The sequence below is a fragment of the Ochotona curzoniae genome, unplaced genomic scaffold (assembly GCF_017591425.1).
Source record: "Ochotona curzoniae isolate NIBS_2020 unplaced genomic scaffold, NIBS_Ocur_1.0 contig_517, whole genome shotgun sequence".
Classification (NCBI taxonomy): Eukaryota; Metazoa; Chordata; class Mammalia; order Lagomorpha; family Ochotonidae; genus Ochotona; species Ochotona curzoniae.
Window position 1 is genome coordinate 5,739,612 of NW_024466454.1, and position 17,106 is coordinate 5,756,717.

The window sequence follows — 17,106 nt, forward strand, 5'->3', positions numbered from 1 at the left end:
CCTGAAATTCCATCCAGATCTCCACATGAATGGCAGGGGCCCAAACGCTCTCTTGATCTGCTTTCCAAGGCACATTAGCAGGGAATCGGATGGAAAGTAGAACAAGCAGGACTCAAACCCATACTCATATGTCAGGGTTAACTGTACCACAGTGCCACTCCAGAATGTATTTGATAACATAACTAAAAAGTCTGTGCATAAATGTGGATACAGTTATTTAAATCATATCTGTAGGACTTTGTCCCTCGCCATCTCGTCTCTGCCTTCCTTTGTTGTATGTATTCCCAGAAAGACTGCATGTGAGGGCAGAGATAACATCTGGCTTACTTCTTATTAGCTTAGTGATTCACATGGGTAATTTCAGTAACTGTCCACCGTGAACCATAAATTACCAGTTCTTCAAATGGTTATCAGACTCTGATTACCTTCAGATACAACCACCACATCCCTATTTCATGGAAAGTCAGTTGCTATAACTCTTTTTATCACATCAATCAGTGTTCAGCTGTGTAACCAAATACTACATAGTTTAGGCAAAAGGAGATTTAAAGGAAAACATGAATGCTTGCAAAACTATTGAGAGAAGAAAACTCTAAGATGAATTCTGAAACAACCTCCAGTATTCACACCCCTCTCAGGATTAAAAATCTCCAACTCTCATTGCTGTGGGAACCCACTACTATCACTGTTCACCATACAACCATGTTAATCTGTGCTACTACCACTAAAAACAACAGCTCCAGAATCACAATACTTCTGACAAGTCTACACGGTAAGAGAGAATCCATGCATCTTTCCTCATATAGCTTAATTCTGAGTTTATTTCTTATAAGATGTGTTGAATTAAAGCATGTCTAGAATTCTAATTGAAATAGTCCAGGAAAAAAAGATTTATTATTTATTTTTATTGCAAAGTCAGATATGCAGAGAGGAGGAGAGACAGAAAGGAAGATTTTACGTCCACTGATTCAGTTCCCAAGCAGCCGCAACAGCCGAAGCTGAGCTGATCTGAAGCCAGGAGCCTGGAACTTCCTCTGTGTCTCCCACGTGGGTGCAGGGTCCCAAGGCTTTGGGCCGTCCTCAACTGCTTTCCCAGGCCACAAGCAGGGAGCTGGATGGGAACCGGGGCTGCTGGAATTGGAACCAGCAGCCATATGGGATCCAGGTGCATGCAAGGCAAGGACTTTACCTACTACTCTGCTGTGCCAGGCCCATTTGTTAGCTATCTAGTTTTGCAGTTTAGAAAAAGACTGGACTCTCATTCTCATAACATCAATATACACATCACCCTTATATAACATTTTGTTCAAATAAAGTATTATATTGTAAAATTGTTAGTTGTGCAGGGTGTATTAGTTTGAGAGTTCTTTAAAAGCAGCAATACAATTTTATTCTGTTAGGATAGTCTGTATTTTTTAGTTTCTTTCTCAAACATAATCCCACAATTACAGATTTTACAAAGCAGTATTATGTATCTACTAAGGACATTTTTGTCTCTAACTATAATACATCTTTACAAAATCCGTCTTCAGGTAGACCATGTTCATTGTCTCCACTCCAACCCCTTGCCAAAACTGAAATTTGCTTCACATCATTTCTCTGTAGTCCTTAGAAGACAGTATGGTGAATGAAAAGATCAGGAGTTTGGAAAAAAACAGTTTGAACTTTGGTTTATTCAGTTACTAGCTACATAACCTTAAGCAAGTACTAAATCCTCTAAACCTTATTTTTACAGTCAAGATAATAATACCTAACATGGTAGGAATTAAGTCAGATAATGTATGAAACTTAACTACAGTAGATAGCATAGTAAATGGGATATAATATTAAAATATCTTCTCTTATCTAATACATGTAACTTTGAGGTTGGAAAGAATACGAATTTACACAATCCAGCCTGGTAATGCTGATAAACCCAAAGCCAAAGAAAGTAAACTTTTTTTTCTTCTTTTTTGAATTATTATTATTATCATTTTATGATATAGTTCCATAGGCCCTGGGATTTCCCTTATCCCCTCACCACCCCCCCCACACACTGAGTTTCCCTATATTTTTACTATAGTATAATTCTTCATTAACAGTCATATGTCCATCATTGCAGGCATGGATAATGGTAGAGAGTCCAGCATCCTATTGTCAAGATATGGTTAACAGTTTCACTGGGAGTCCATCTTTTATCTGGCAGTAGAGAAGGAAGTAAATTTTCATATCCGGTTTCTCCCTGCACCAGCTCATTCATGGCTCATGTCGTATATGTTGACAGTTTTACCTCAGGATCCATGGAGGAGATTTATTTGAGTAGATTTTTATCTTCCCTTTGAGTGAGTCATAGTATTGAATGATCTACTCTGGCCAAGAAATATTTCTTCTCTTGATCATTGGATATTTACTCTCAAGGACAAATCTATCCTATATACATTCTAAAAGGGAAGTTTTTGTGCCAACACCAAGATATTTTCCCCCAGCCCCAACATTTTTAGACACTAGAAATTTAATCTTGATGCCAACTATTTATCTCATAACTGTAGACTCATCTTTGGCCATTGCATCTCCAGTGCCTTGCTGAGCCTCCCTTTGCCATAAGTTAGACCCAATATGAGGGCAGTGTCTAATAGAGTGGTTCTCAAACACAGGTGATGGGGAATTTAGTCCCTAGAAGGATATCTTTGGATGGATGTCGCAACTGGGAAGAATGTTATACTGGATCTGGTGGTTAGAAGCTTAGAATACAGCTTAATATCCTTAAAACACAAGACAGCCTCTCACAATAAGGATTATTTGGCCAAAATGTCAACAGCGTGGAGATTGAGAAATGCTGTGTTAATTTTAGACCCAAGTCTCATATACTTAGTCCTGTCTTAAGAGTTTCATAACTCACCACTAAATTCTTAAACAACATGTTTCCAACAAGACATAATCCCGTACTCCTGCCCTTAGCAACTTCTTTCTCTGCCTTCATTAAGGCTTTAATTGTAATCTAACAGCCTTTTTAAATATTTTCTGTTTACACATTGTCCTACTAGCAAAGCTATGAGCTCTTTGCTGACTCCGTTTCCTGCATTCTGTAGCCTATCATGTATAACAGTATTAATCCATAGAAGAACCTCAATTCAAACCAGATCTTTCAGTATGCACTCATTCTCTGGGCAAAGGCCCAGTAAAAAAAAAATGAATAGATTCATTTCCTAACCAAAATATTCAACCTACTTGAAGTCAAGCAAGTCAGACTTAATAGATCTCCATCTGTTCCCAACCATCCCTGAACATTCCTGATTTTTACCTTTAGCTTTGATTCCTTTCCTCTTAAGTTTCTCTTCTACTTATCTTTAAATACATCCTTCACTAATCCCTGTAATACCTTAGCCATCTTGTTTCACAACACATCACATTTTGATTTCATTTTCAGTGTCTTTCTTATTCCCAAAGCTTCTAGGGACGTGAAGGCAAAGACTGTTTCTACCTTCCTCATTAATATATCCCCAGTTCCTTGGCATAATGCCTGCATTCTGTAATTGGTATTCAGTAAATATGCTGTGCCTAGTCCAAGGAATATTCTTTCACATTTATCTCTGTGCTACATTAGTAAATAACAAATTTTATCTATTGTTAGTGTATCTATTTTTTTTTCCCCAAAATGAATGTTATTAAAATATAATGAGGAGGGCCCGGCATGGTGGCCTAGTGGTTAGTTCTCACCTTGCACATGCCGGGATCCCATATGGGCGCCAGTTCATGTCCCATCTGTCTCACTTCCCATCCAGCTGCCTGCCTGTAGCCTGGGAAAACAGTCAAGCACAGCCTAAAGCCTTGGAGCTCTTAGGTGGGAGACCTGGAAGAAACTCTAGGCTCCTAGTTTCAGATCAGTCAGCTCTATTGCGGCTACTTGGGGAGTGAATCATTGGATGGAAGATCTTTCTCTCTGTATCTCCTTCTCTCCATAAATCTGACCTGCCTTTTCTTTTCTTTTTAAAGATTTATTTATTTATTGGAAAGTCAGATATACAGAGAGGAGGAGAGACAGAGAGGGAGCTCTTCCGTCAGATGATTCACTCCCCAAGTGAGCGCAACGGCCGATGCTATGCTGGTTTGAAGCCAGGATCCACACGGGTGCAGGGTCCCAAGGCTTTGGGCCATCCTCGACTGCTTTCCCAGGCCACAAGCAGGGAGCTGGCTGGAAGTGGAGCCACCAGGATTAGAACCGGCACCCATATGGGATACCAGGCGCTTAGTCTCAAATCCTGTTACTACTGTGTACTCACTTCTCAATCCTAATATTAGCCACCTGCTGTATAGTGGTAGAACATTTTGAACATAGTTCAAAACATAGTGACATGGCCTTAGGCAGCTATTTCAGGGTTACAAGTTTAGAAGCCACACTTCCCCTGCTTTTGTGATCACTTTTGCCCACCTCTAAGTCAAATGACGCTCGCCTATTATTGCCTGAAACCTGAGGAGGGGCTGTGTAGCATTGTTACATAACCACCTCCCAAGCCCCTTAAAGCCCTAGTTGAGGAGGAGGCTCGCCCTCTTACTCTGGTGCTTTGTCACATGCTTCATTGCTGGGCTCTTGCCCTTGTGAGTACCTACTTGCTCTCTCTGTTTCCTGTGGATGGGCTCTGAGAACAGAGGTAGCCCCTGAACTTGGCCTCTTTCTGTTCACTGCTTGGGTGAGTCAACAAAGATGTAAATGCTAAGATGTTTTGTATTTTTGATTTGTGTACATTCAAGAGTTTCAGGAAAGGTGAGGCCTAGGCAGACGACTAGCATTAATGAAATGTGGGCAGACAAACTGCGAAAAAGTGAATTAGTTTGTGGATGTCAGCAATTTGATTATAAGCACATCCAGGTTGTTTGTTCTGCATCTCTTAGGATAATTTATATTGCTCAGGAAGCTGAAACCTAGGTCTTCAGTTCAACACACAGATTTCACAGTAATGACCATTTCTTCCTCTCAGGGTTTCAATCATTTGCTAATTTCTGTTATCACCACCAGATGAATGGTTGCCTAGTGACTGCAGCTAGTATTGGTGAGGTGCAGCTCCAAACATGGTGGTGGTTCCTAGAGTGAAGTTGGGCACTGCTGTTGCCGAGCCTGGCTAACTAAGACTTCCGCAGACATGCTACATTTGTGTCCAGCATGATCCTCTCCATAGCAATAGTAAAGTATGTATGAAGTGTTTATTATTAGGAACTCATCCATGACATCATTAGAGACAGACCGTGTTACTTTTACCGGACTAGTAATTCAGCAAATGCTTGTTTGAGGATTATAGAGCTGTAGATAGTGAGCCAGGAAGAATGTGGAGATGAAGCAGACACTAATGCTGACTTCTGTGAGCAGCTTTTGATCTGTGGATAGTAATGATGGCAAAGGGCAGCTGTGTATCTAAGTATTCCCTCACCACTGTTCTGACTCTTGAATGCAAGAAAGATTACTTGCCTAATGACTTCTACTATCATATATTTTTAAATTTATTTTTACTGAAAAGTCAGAATTACACAGAGAGATGGAGAAACACAGATCTTCCATCTGCTAGTTCACTCTCCAAATGGCTGCCACAGCCAGAGCTTGGCAGGTCTGAAGCTGAGAGCCAGGCCTTCCTCTGGGTCTCCCACAAAGGTGCAGAGGCCCCAGGACTTGAGCCATCACCTACTGCTTTCCCAGGCTACTAGCAGGGAGATGGAACAGAAGTGGAGCAGCTCAAAAATGAACTGGAACCCATATAGGATGCTGGTGCCATAACCAGAGGATTAGGCTGTTATGCCACTGCACCTGCCCCCAGTGTTACTTTGTTTTTTTTTTTTTAAGATTTATTTATTTTTGTTGGACAGGCAGATCAGATTTATGGCAAGGAGAGAAAGCTCTTCCACCTGCTGGTTCATCCCTCAAATGTCTGCAATGGCCGAGGCTGAGCTAATCCGAAGGCAGGAGCCAGAAGTTTCTTCTGGGTCTCTTGTAAGTGGAGGATCACAAAGTTTTGGGTCATCCTCTAGTACTTTCCCAGGCTACAAGCAGGGAGCTGCATCACTATTGGAGCAGCCGGGACAGAAACCTGTGCCCATATGGGAGCCAGGACTTACAAGCTAACGATTTAGCCACTGAGCCATTGTGCTGGGCCCTAATGTTTTCTTTTGGAAAAAAAAAAGATTTAAAGATTTATTTATTTTATTTGAAAGGCAGTTATGGGAGGTGGTTGTGGAGCAGGGGGTTGGAAGAATGCAAACATACAAAGAGAGATTTTCCATCTGCTGGTTTATCCACCAAGTGACCACAATGACCAGGCCTTGGCCAGGCCAAAACAAGGAACCTGGAGCTTTATCTTGGTCTCCCAAATAGATGCAGGGCCCAGGAACTTGGGTCATCTGCTGCTTTCCCAAGCACATTAGCAGGGAAATAGATCAGAGGTGCACAACCAGGACTCCAACCATTCCCCTATGGAATGCCAGCATCACAGTAGCAGCTTAAGCCACTATGCCACAATGTTGGCTCCAGAGTACTTATATTGTCTTAAAACTTGTTCTCTTTAAAATATTAGGATATTTTATCATCCTCACCTCCCTTATCTCTCTAGAATTTGCTACAGATGATAAAATTTACATCTTTCCCTATTTTCCCATAGATAGAAAGAAAAAAGTACCTGTCTCTTTCCCAAATTCTCAGTTCTCCAAAATTACAACTTTGTACCCTGAACTGACAGTGGTTCTATTCCCCTTCTCTGGCTTTGATTTGTTGGTACGTAGTATTTATGCTTCCCTTTGGCAGTTGTGCGATATGGAAAGGTAAGCTATAATCAGAAAGGGCAGTGAGGTTACCATTGAATGTCTGTACTTATTTTAAGGCCCTTGGTGCCAGTTTTCCAAATTCAGCTGCATTTTATCTCTGGCTTGTGATTATAGTGGAAGAATGCAGAAAGGAAACAAAACTTTTAAAATGTTCTGTCAAGAATAGAACAGGTAAAGAATCCATTCTAACACAAAATATACAGCTCTAACTATAAGATGGTGCTCAAGAATTTTTTTAAAAAATTGCAATACATTGAAGTAACTAAAAGAACATTTTTTGCTCTGGTTTATCTTTCTCCACTCAAAACAGTTTTCTGTATTCTGATAGAATAGGCCTTGAGTCTCAGCATTAAAAGAGCATTAAAATAGTGATGTACAGTGCTGTAGGATAAAGATTAATGTCTAGACAGCATTGGGTGGGTCAGCATTGTTTTACCCTCGTGTATTTGCTTTCTCCTTTGAGTTCCTTGATGATTCACAAATGTTCTCTCTCCACCCTTTATCTAATCAGCCACAATGAAATGTAACTGTCGGCCAAGAACAGTATGTGTGTATGCAAGGAAAGTTGAGTATTTGGTGCAACAGCAACCAAAATTCTTCTCCATTATTTTCAAACCTCCCTTCCCTTTTAGAACTATTATCTTTCTAGAAAGCCAGTCATTATTCAACCAATGATAAAGATTTTAGTAAATTTATAATAATCATATAACTTACAAAAATTGTACCAAAATTGTCAATAACTGAGTCATCAGACTTTAGGTAATTTTTAAATAAACCAGAGTAGTCACATTTATTTTCAACTTGATGAGAATGGGGAGAAATCTCAGACTTTACAAAATTGTAGCGTAAAATTCAAAAATTTAAAATAAAAGTTCAAAAAAAAAAGGAGAAGAAATGAACACTGTTTTGTATTTCTGTTTGAATATCAAAATTTAAGATCTGGAAAGATGCAACTGGTTAAGGTATAAAAGCTACCAGCTGCTTCAGTTGGCATCTGAAAACTTTCACATTTTCTCATGTTATCTTTCCCATTTCTACTAATAGTTTCATTGTAAAATTAGTAGAATTAGTAAAATACTGAATACCAAGTCAAGACATGCTGGAATTCTCAATAATATTTGTAGATCAATGAAATTGTCACCCCATCATTAAAGTCGTCCTTCAGGTTAACATGTAGTCAAATTACTAGAAATAAAAAATATCTAAAACAATACAGTAAGTACAATTTTGTTTCTCTGCCAAAATCTGATCATTTATTTTTTAGTTGGAAGGCAGAGTGATAGAGGTCAGAAAGGGATCTTTTTTTTTAATTTTTTTTTAGATTTGTTTTATTTTTATACAGAGAGGAGGAGAGGCAGAGAGGAAGATCTTCCATCCAGTGATTCACTCCCTAAGGGAGCACAATGGCTGGAGCTGAGCCAATCCGAAGCCAATCCGAAGGATTTGGGCCATCTTCAACTGCTTTCTCAGGCCACAAGCAGGGAGCTGGATGGGAAGCAGGGCCACTGGGATTAGAGCCTGCGACCATATGGGATACGAGTGCGTGCAAGGTGAGGACTTTAGTCACTATGCTATCTTACTGGGCCCCTCTGCTAAAATATGAATCAGAATATGAGGTCCTAAATCCCCAGTCCAGGAGCATGAGAGATAAGCCAGCCTCACAGGTGAGTGCTTGTAGAAGTTCAGGGGCAATATCTCAAACATACTCCTCATCAGGCCTGGGCTTCATCTTCCCTAGAACTGTAAAATTACTATTTGCTTTCTACCATTTTCTTTCAACAATACTGATACCTGACCTAGGAAAGTTCTTTGGGCTCCTCAGAAAAACAGTGCTACACAGCTTTGAGCATTATCATTATTATTGTCATCATCTTTATGCTTGTCATTTACTGTCTTTGATGCTGCTTTCATCACAGAAACACAAAAGATTTTTAAAGAGAAACTTATGTATTCCTAAAGCATATCTTGCCAGTTTATTTAATTCTAATATGCAAAATAAGGAGTTTGTTTAAGTTCTCAAATAAATTAAGAAAGGGCCCAGTCTGACTCCTGGCTTCAGATGGGCTCAACTCTGGTAGTTACGGCCACTTTGGGAGTGAACCAGCAGACAGAAGATCTTTCTGTGCTCCTCTTTGTAGAGCTGCCTTTCCAATAAAAATTAATTAATTAATTAAATGAAAATAAATAAATAAAAATAAATAAAATTACAGAAAGAGATGGGAAGTGGAGGAAGAACTGGCACCCATATGGGATTCCGGTGCTTGCAAGGTGAAGGTTTAGCTACTGAGCCATCGTGTCACGCCTGAAATAAATCCTTAAAAATAATAAGGCCCAGCGCCATGGCCTAGTGACTCAAGTCCTCACCTTGAACATGCACACAGCAGGATCCCATATGGGTGCTGGTTCTAATCCCAGCAGCTCCACTTCCCATCCAGCTCCCTGCCTGTGGCCTGAAAAAGCAGTCGAGGACAGCCCAAAGCCTTGGGACCCTGCACCTGTGTGGGAGACCTGGAGGAGGTTCCTGGCTCCTGGCTTTGGATCAGCACAGCACCGGCCATTGCGCTCACATGGGGAGTGAATCATCGGACGGAAGATCTTCCTCTTTGACTCTCCTCCTCTCTGTATATCTGACTATGTAATAAAAATAAATATTTTTAAAAATAATAATAATAAAACAAAATAAAATGGTAAATAATCCAGAGCTAGAAGTCCACTCTAATGCATATGAATATATATACTAGTTCTTAGAGTAATAGTATAAGCAACCCAGCTTTTGGTGTTACAAACTCGTACCCTAGTAACTGAGACTTTAAATGTCTTACAAACTGCACTTCCACTTGAAAAATCACCTGCAACCAGGAATTCTTTCTAAATAACTTGCCTTTTAAAAATTAACCATCAATGTTCTATAGAAAGAGATTAACTCTAACTTTTCTAAGAGCAACTCTACCCAAGTTTTCCAATTACTTAGTCTATTAGAGTACTCCAGAGGGGGGAAAAATCGTGTGTGTGAGAGAGAGAGAAAGGCACACACACAAAGCAAGAGATTTAAGAAATTGGCACACTTGTGTGTGAAGCTAATGGCAAATGGGGTACACCAGCAAGCTGGAGACTCAGGAGTTGCAATGTAAATCCAAAGTCAGGGGTGGGGGTGTGGGCTGAGTGTCCAATCCTTGTGCTTGGCCTTCAACTGACTAGATGAGACCTACCAGTTTATGGAGGGTAACTATTTTACTTATAGTTCACCAAAGGTTAATCTCATCCAAAACACCTTCACAGAGGCATCTAGAATAATGTTTGACCAAATATTTGGGCATCGTGATCCAAACAAGTTAACCCTTAAAGTTAACCACCATAGTTATCTTAATTATATTTTTTCCAGCTCAGGTAAATGAGTTAGTGGCATTAAGCCACATACATTATGTTAATTCTGAATATTATGTACTCCACTGCATTTTTAGATTGACAGAATTTGTTTGCATTGATCATGTATAATATGCTGTTTTAAAGTATATGTGTATCATGGCTTGACTAAATCTAGCTAACATGAATTAATTACCTCATAGTTATTTTTCTAAGAATACTTAACATATACTCTCAGCATTTTTCAAGAATACTTTCAAGAATCATAATATTACACAATAAATCCCTTGAGTTTATCTTAACTGAAATGTTAACCAATATTTCCCTAATCTTTACTCCAATACTCTAGCCCCAGTAACTCTTTTTTTAAAACCATTTTTAGGTTTCACAAATGAATGAGTTCAAGCAATACAAAGCTATTTCAATAAGTTCATGAGAGATTATATTATAAAAGAAATGGCATGAATTTCAAGAATTTTGTGCCAAAATAAATTTATTTTTAAATTTCACTTTTCCACAAACTTTTTGAATGGCCCTGGTATTTGTCTTTCTATCAGTTGGGAAACCTGCATCCCATGTATGGTTGCCTGAGTTCAAGTCCTGGTTTTACTCCTTTTTCTAGCTTCTGGCTGACAGCAGGTGATGTCACCTGCACTGGGTCTCTCTGCCAGCCCTGTGGAAGACCTGAACTGAGTTCCTGGCTCCCAGCCTGGCCGAGCCCAGCCATTGCAACATTTAGGAGTGAGCCAGTGAACAGCAGTCCATTTTGACTGCCACGCTGCATTTTTTAAAAAAAGAAAAAAAAAGTTACTCTTAGTTTCATTGACCTTCTAAAAACCATTATTTATTTCTTTGAAAGTCAGTTACAGACATAGAAAGATCTGCCTACAAATTCACTCCCCAAGTGGCTGCAATGGCCAGAGCTAAGCCAGGCCTCAATCAGGAACCAAGAGCTTCATTTGTCTCTCACATGAATAACAGGGCAGGCAGGCACATACACACACACCCACCCCACACCCCGACCACCTCTCACTGGTTCTTCCAGACCATTAGCAGAGAGCTGGACAAGAAGCAGTGAATCCAGGACAAAAATCGGAGCCCATATGGGAAGAAGACCCCAGATAGTGGCTTTACCCCATACCTCAATGCTGGCCCACAGTAACTTTTTCTATTGTTTGTCTCTATTTCTTTTATTTCTATTCACCTCTGTACTCTGTTAACAAATATAGGAACCAGAGTGGTGGCATAACGGGATACTCCACATACAACCCAGTTCCCTGCTCATGACCTGGGAAAGCAGTGAAAAGTGGCCCAATGCCTTGGGCCCTTGCATTCAAGTACGAGATTAAAAAAACAACAAACAACTTCTGGCTCCTAGCTTCAGACTGGCCTAGCTCTAGCCATTGCATTTATTTGGGGGGTGAACCAGCAAATGGACATCTGTCTCTCCCTCTCTCAAGTAAAATAAATAAATCTTACAAGACAGAGAGAAATATAAAGTCCAAGAAAGATCAATGGAATACAGTGAGGAATACAGGTGAGATGAGGAATATAGACATACATGGGTCATCTTCAGGGCAAGTGAGCCAGGAAGCGAATGCAATTTTTTTAAAGTTACACACACTAATCAGTTCTCCAAACCTTAGCGTCCTCATCTATAAACTGGAAATAATATTTCTTCTACATACAAAGGCATTCTTTAAAATGTGAACTCTGAGTGCTGCTGACACAGCTGGTTAGACCCCTGCCTGCAATGCCAGTGTCCCATAGGAGCATTTGAGTCCTGGCTGCTCTATTTCCAATGCAACTCCCTTCTGATATGCCTGGAGAAAGATGGCTTACATGCCTGAGCCCTTGGCAGTCACATGGAACACCCAGATGGTGTTCCAGACTGCTGGCTTCGGCCTGGTCCAGCAGTCACTTGGAGAGTGAACAAACAGATGGAGGATCTCAATTTCTATGTCTCTCCCTCTTTTTTTTGTAACTCTACCATCATGTTGCTGTGTGGGGAGTTTGGTACACTGGGAAGCTATGGTTCTGCCACCTATGAAGTCACTTGCCCTGTCTCCATCTGTAAAATGGGAGAAACGACACATCCCTTTGAGGTGAGGCTCAATTAACAATGTCTTCCTGGGGCCTGGTGCGATAACGCAGAAGTTAAAGTCCTCGCCTTGAATGCGCTGGGATCCCATATGGGAGCCGGTTCTAATCCCGGCGGCCCTGCTTCCCATCCAGCTCCCTGCTTGTGGCCTGGGAAAGCAGTTGACGATGGCCCAAATCCTTGGGACCCCGCATCCGCATGGGAGACCCGGAATAGCCCCCAGCTCCTGGCTTCGGATTGGCTCAGCTCCAGCCATTGTGCTCACTTGGGGAGTGAATCACTGGATGGAAGATCTTCCTCTCTGTCTCTCCTCCTCTCTATATATCTGACTTTCCAATTAAAAAAATCTAAAAAAAAGGTGTCTATTCCTACAGTCCTGTAACTATTTTCATGTTTATTTTATACCAAGCATTATCTAAAACCCTGAATCTTAGTTTCCAAAACATTTGGGACCCAGAGGTCAGTCATCTGTGAAAATTCCAAGGGAGATAACATTACAGACAAGATTCCTGTTGTCCTTGAACATATGTCCTTATGCTGTCAAGGAATAATAAGAAAGATGCAAAAAATCATTTCAGGGTCAAGTACTGTGGTGCCGCAGGTTAAGCTACCACTTACACATACAATCCCTCCTTTTTTCTGATTTAAAGAAAAAAAAAAAAGGTGCACATATCCCATGTTGCCGTCTGTTTATTACCTACCTCCAGCTCTCTGCTCATGGGGTCGCTGAGAGGCAGCGGATCATATCATCTATGTAGGAGTTTTGAATGGAGTCTCTGGCCTCGCCCAGGCCTAGACACTGGGACACCTGGGAAGTGAACCAGTAGTTGGAGCATGCTCTGTTGAACTGTCTTCCTCTCAAGTGCATTTTATAAGAGTTGTTTAAATTATATAAGCTTGATGTGTCTGAATAATAGAGAAAGGACTAGTGTGACTTAAAGTAGAGAAATCACAAGGTTATAGTGATATTCAAAGGCCAGAGTGCGCAAAGCTATGTAAACTATAAAAAAGGAGTTTTAGATGTTACGGTACACGTAATATATATCCATGATTAGAGGGCTTTAAGTATGAAAATGGCAATATTTGACTTACATCTTTAAGATTTATTTTTATTGGAAAGGCAGATACACAGAGAGGAGGAGAGACAGAGAGGAAGATCTTGCATCCCATGGTCAGGTCTCCCATGTGGGTGCAGGGTCCCAAGGCTTTGGGCCGTCCTCAACTGATTTCCCAGACCACAAGCAGGGAGCTGGATGGGAAGCAGGGTCGCCGGGTTAGAACTGGCGCCCATATGGGATCCTGGCATATTCAAGGTGAGTACCTTAACCACTACGCTATCATGCCAGGCCCTTGATTTATATCTTTAAAAGATGACTGGCACCTGAGAAGAGAATATACTGGAAAACCAGAGATGAAGTTGAGGGACCAGTTCTAGGAGACCACTGTAGTAATCCAAGGTAGAGATAATGACAGTTAGGTGAAAATGTCAACATAAATCAAAAGAAATTGACCAATTTAAGGTATATATTGAAAACATGGGACGGGGACTGGCATGGTGGCTCAACAGGCAAAATCCTCCACCTGCAAGAGCCAGCATCCCTTGTAGGTACTTGTTTGTGTCGCTGTTCCATTTTCAGTCCAGCTCCCTGCTCATGGCTGGGAAAGCAGCAGAGGATGAACCTAGGTCCTTGGGATCCTCCACCTGCATAGGAAACCCTGAAAAAGTGCCTGGCTCCTGGCTTTGGATCAGCTGAGCTCCAGCTACTGCAGCTGGAGTGAACCAGTGGATAGAAAATTCTTGCTCTGTGAATCTACACTTCCAATAAAAATAAACAAGTCTAGCTTTGCGCAGTGGCGTATCACAGCCAATGAGGTTTATCCAAGGCGCAATTATTGCTAATTGAAAACTTTCCCCCAAAATAAATGAATCTATGGAAAAAATACAGCCAACAGAACATGTGATGGACTGAACTTGGAAGATGAAAGAATTTAGAATGATTCAAAGGGTTTTGGACTTGGCAACCAGAAAATGGTGAACAATGGAGAAAAAACTATTCTGAACATATTAACTACGAATTATGTTACATATATTCAAGGAGAATTTGTTAGTGTGCATTTCAAAATAGATAATACACACTCACAGCATGCATGGAAGAAAAGTAGACCAGAAATGGAAATATGAATTTGGAATCATCCCCTTGTTACCGGCATTTAGTCATAAAGATTCTCTTGGGTGGGCCCGGCACGGTGGCCTAGCGGCTAAGTCCTCGCCTTGAACGCGCCTTTCAGTTCATTCTACACAAGCCACAAGATTAATTTCCCTAAGAGAATATTCTGTTCAACCGCAACTTACTGACTTTTAACTAAAACTGGTAAGAATTCTGCTCAGCTCAAGAACTTTCTTTGCCTGTAATCCCAAAGAAGATGGCCACAGCCTCATCTCCTATTATTTCTTTCATGGAATAGCATTTTCTTTTCTTGGCTGTTTAGTTTAGTATTGATTCCACCCTTTCCTGTCCTTACCTATTTTGTTTTTTTTTTTTTGTCTAGATGGTGAGCTCCTTGGAAATTCCAGGGCTCCATGTCTAATCATATTAATCATAGTAGTCATATTAGCCCCCCAACTTTTCTTCCATGCAGTATAGCACTCACATGATACAGAACACTGCTGTTGTAATCAAGCAAAATGGGAGTACAGTAGAAGTAGATAAGCATGATGTACATCACAAGGAAGGAAGCCGTCTGCAGCCAGTTACCATGGGCCGTTAACTAAGGAATCTGGGTGTTGTTTTGTTAGAGGGGAGCTACCGAGGATTTTGAGCAGGACACTCACACACTCGTATGTGGACTGCTGGAGTGAACAGGTTGAGGACTTAAATGAGGGTAGCCTCAAAATTGCAAGTGATGGAGCAAGTGTAGGAATGAAATTTTCAGAGGCAGTAATACCAGCCTAACTGGCTCCAAGAGAGAAGGTGACTGGGAGTGGTAGGAACATACCAACAGATGTAATGCAGGGCCAGGATATGAAGCACCTGAAAGCCTGGCGAAGTGTGCCAGCTGAGATCCTTGGGTTCCAATGCCTGCTTCCCTACTGGGGAAAAGCCCGTATCTTTTCTAGACCCGGTTTCTCTTTCCCCAAGATTTTCTTCAGCTGGCAACTTTCTATGATGCCCTGACCTGCTATTGTGATTCACAAATTTAATAGCACACTGGTAAAATCTGGAGAGCTTCACAAGCCAGATTCAACTCCTAGAGCTTCAGATGTTTTGCTTGGATCCCAACCTGGACACCGGGATAGTTCAGAGGTCTCCAAGTGGTTCTAAAATGTAGCCAAGGTTGAGATTAACTGATGTAGTAAACAGAGAGGCACTGATTCTTAACCATGGTAGTACATTGAAAAATGTTTTTCAAGGAAGACTAATATGAGTATATAAACTAAAGGGAAAAGACTGTACATAAACCTTTAGAATGTTTCAGTACTTTGGGAGAAAAGCTAAAGCATTTTAGCGTGCCAGCAATGACATTATGGGGGAAAAATGATTGCAAGAAACATTTACATAGAAGTACCACCAGGACTCAGTAACTGAATCAAGCCTCATAAAAATTTTCCCTAAAACTAGGGTTTTTCCTATTTACTAACTTCAGCGGTGAAAACCTTTTCTAGTTCTTAAAGTTCAAAATAAACTGATCTAATAGCAATCATTATTTGGGGGAGGGGGTGACCAGCCTATCCGTATGGCAAGGGTTTAGAAGAGGAATTGTATTAGTAACTTCACATCCTTCCGCTATCAGATGGAAATGCCCTGGGAAGAACTCTGTAGCTCTGTTGAAAACTGCATTAAGGTTTGGGTGCTTTTAACACCACAGCTGTTTTGATTGTCAAAGCAAGTTTGGGTCAAAGCGAGTCCAGCCCTTTCCTGGGCACTGATTTTTAAGTCCTGCAAGTTTCTCTCTCTCTCTCTCTCTCTCTCACACACACACACCCCTTTTTGATTACACAGGGTATCAAGAACTGCCTGTTCAAAATGGAGTTAGACACATTAGTATTGCTTAATGACTCCATCTTTACACAACTAACATCACAAACACAGTACCCGGCCTCTAAAACATTACCTGAGAAGTACAAACAGTTCAACCTGCCGCGCTTTCCCCCCGTTTCTTAGGGTTGTTCGTACATAAAACACACAACGGACAATCTGTGATGAGATTAAAAACGTAACAAAAGAAAGCAAAAACTCAGGAGCTAACAATTTAAGGTCCTCTAATCGGCTGCGGTCTGAAAACACTTCCCAAATTAGTCTGGTTTACTCCGAGTGTTCCTCGGTGACCCCAGGCCGGACATTCCTTTGAGGAAAGCTGCTGGTGTGGGGCACAAAGACCATAACCTCCTTCCTTTCATCTCTTTCTCATTCACTATGCCGCGGGTGGGTCAATAAGGAAACGAGTGAAGCTATTTTTCCTCACACCGGGGTGCGTATTTACTCTCCCCGACTCTCCCCCCTCCCAAGCCCCCCAACCCCCAGGCCGAGTGATCCCGGCGCTGCTCCCCGGGGGCGCCGAGCCCCGAGCCGGCAGGCCAGCCCCAGAGGGGCCAGGCCCGCGAGGGTCGACCACGGCTCCCGGGGGCGCCCGGGGAGTCAGTGCGCGCACACAACACAGATAGCAACGGGGTAAGGGAAGAGACGGGCCAGTTCCCCCCTCAATGCCTGGACAGAAAACGAGGCGGAGGAAAGGGAGACTTGCACAACTCCAGCACGGGTTACGGACTCGGGGAACAAAGAAACCGGGCAGGAAGATGAAGCGACCACACCAACGCAGACTCCATAGGGCCCTACGACTTTACGCAAGCCGCCCGCGTC

The 17,106-nt window shown here is 41.5% G+C and overlaps 1 pseudogene; it reads left to right on the forward strand.

Annotated features, from left to right (window-relative positions):
- Positions 1 to 14,087: 14,087 nt before the first annotated feature.
- LOC121162246 lies at positions 14,088 to 14,238 on the forward strand (annotated as a pseudogene).
- The last annotated feature ends 2,868 nt before the right edge of the window (positions 14,239 to 17,106 follow it).